This window comes from Zea mays, chromosome 4 (assembly GCF_902167145.1).
Source record: "Zea mays cultivar B73 chromosome 4, Zm-B73-REFERENCE-NAM-5.0, whole genome shotgun sequence".
Lineage (NCBI taxonomy): Eukaryota > Viridiplantae > Streptophyta > Magnoliopsida > Poales > Poaceae > Zea > Zea mays.
The window spans coordinates 195,839,957-195,842,270 of NC_050099.1; the positions used below are offsets into that span (position 1 = coordinate 195,839,957).

General features: G+C 39.2%; 1 long non-coding RNA gene across 1 annotated transcript; it reads left to right on the forward strand.

The window, feature by feature from the left end:
* Window positions 1-1,841: 1,841 nt before the first annotated feature.
* On the forward strand, window positions 1,842-2,111 carry LOC103654369 (uncharacterized). Its single transcript, XR_566043.1, has 2 exons — window positions 1,842-1,909; window positions 2,031-2,111. It is a non-coding gene; the product is annotated as an uncharacterized lncRNA (long non-coding RNA).
* The last annotated feature ends 203 nt before the right edge of the window (window positions 2,112-2,314 follow it).

Sequence of the window (2,314 nt, forward strand, 5' to 3'; positions counted from 1 at the left end):
AGATCGCTTTTGGGAACTATCCCAGTTCATCTAGGTTACTCTTAGAACTTGCCCCCCTGCTGTGCAGGGAGTATGGTTTTATGCTTGTAAGATATGAGCAGCGCTATGCTGTGTGCTTGACTGCAAGTTATGCCTTTTGGTGCTTCTAGGGTAGTAGCTGGTCGTAGCTATGATATGCGTGCAATCTTGCGAGGACCATACTCGCAATATGTAAAGCATGCCTATGTAGTCTAGGCCTGAACAAGACATTGCTTCGCTTGGTACTTCTACTATTTCTCTTTGTCGTTCTGTGCTACTACCAGCCATCTATTTGTCGTTCTACTCCCCTTAACATGTAACTGTTAGGTGGTAACCAATCAGACGCGTCCATTTCAAGGTTTTCCTTAGTTTCCATTGAAATTTATCTATTACCACGGTTATCTGCTAACCAAACTATGAAGTCCTGCATATAATGGTCAGAGGCTATGGCATTTATCTTATAGTACAAGAAATAGACACCGAAGCAGCTCCTATGTTCCATTGAAGAAAGAAGGCAGTTCAATTTTGAATGATCAGAAAAATACCAAGGTATATCATGTAGCCCATCCTTGAATTCCAGATTGCCTTTATTTGTCATGAGTATTATTTTCCTTGTTTTCATGTTTGAGCCAGATTCAGCTTGGGATAAAAAGGATTTGGTCTTAGCCACCTGAGATTGTATAAACTATTATGGTGGCGTGGACTGTGGATATTAACTGGTAATTTAAATTGTATGAACTATTTAATAATTAGAAAGCTATATCTATCTACCGAGAGCAAATTAAATTGTTAGCTGATATGGGAATTCCAGCCAAAGAAACTAGGTAGTGACTTAATGTAGTACCACACTGTCCAAATGGTCTTGCATACTGTTTTTTGTTATCGCTAAGTTGTATGTGATTTCTTGTTATATTTCCAGGTGTTGGACATGTCATCACATGTGGAGATCTATACGCTGTAGCTTCTTGACATTCATTCTGAAGACTAGCCGTCTATGATATGGACTATGGAGATGGATGTTGTTGACCTGTGTTTACATCCTAATGATTGCTGACTGTGTGTGTTGCAGATTGTTTTTGAGAACACATTGATGCAGCACCATGTTGCTCTTCCACCAGGTTCTATGAGGAAAATAAGTTACATTGCACCAGCTGGTCAGTACAACCTTCAGGTTAGTTGATGTTATGCCTTATAGGAAGCCTTATTGATGTGGTGTCTTCTACCTCTGAGCTTTCGGCTGCTTCCATTTAGTGCCTTTCGGCTGCTTCCTTTACTGTTTTAGTGGCAAGTTCAAGTGATTGCTTTCTTTCACAGCAAATGGGAAAGATGAAGCCTAGTGGTAGTTTTGCCATTCTCTGTAATGGCAACAATCCGAATCTCTCAGTTTTGATTAGTGCTCACGAAATATGATGGCTTTACAGTTTTACTCAATGATGCCACCCTTGGGAATCTCAACTCTTGTTTTGGTCAGTTGGCAACAGTGCTCTTTGTAACTTCCGGTTCGAACTTCATTATAGTTGTTTTTCAGGGTAACAGGTGCATTTGGAATTCATAGAGGGACTTGAGGGTATTAATTGGTCACTTTCCATTTTATAACGAGTCATTTATTTGCAATCATATGTTCTGTGGGATTTGCATTTTTTCATGATTTATCTTTTCTTATAGGTTTTAAATAGAAGCCTACAAAATCCGAACTGTAAGCTAGACTATTCTGTTTAGACATCACAATCAGGATACATAAGCAGAATATCTTAAATAATTGCATTCCTGATTTTCATGGCTGGGAACTTATGTATTATGACTCTGAATCAGGCAAACGAAAGATGTAGTAAAAGCTGTGAAGAAGCAGTTGCAGCATAAGGATCCAAAAGTTAAATTCTTTACTTTGACGGTGCGGACTATAATCAGTCTCATGATCAATGATGTTTCTGTAATATTTCGTGTGGGATTACAAGTATTTTATGTACATGAAATATTTTTAACTGTTCATACCTCCTGTTGAATTTCTGCAGTTATTGGAGACAATGATGAAGAACTGTGGTGAATATGTTCATTTTGAAGTTGTTGATCAGCATGTTTTATAAGAGATTGTTCAAATTGTCCAGAAGAGGGTATTTTGCATCGTCCTATAGGGCGCCCGTAAGGGCGCCGCCTGTTCTAGTAAATATAATTATCATTGCCTGCCAGCGAGGTGACCCAACACAAGAGAGAGACAAAGCCAACGACCGAACCATTGGCCATTGTTGCCTGCCAGCAGCTAGTGTCTGCGATCTCTTTTGTGTGGACATACATCATA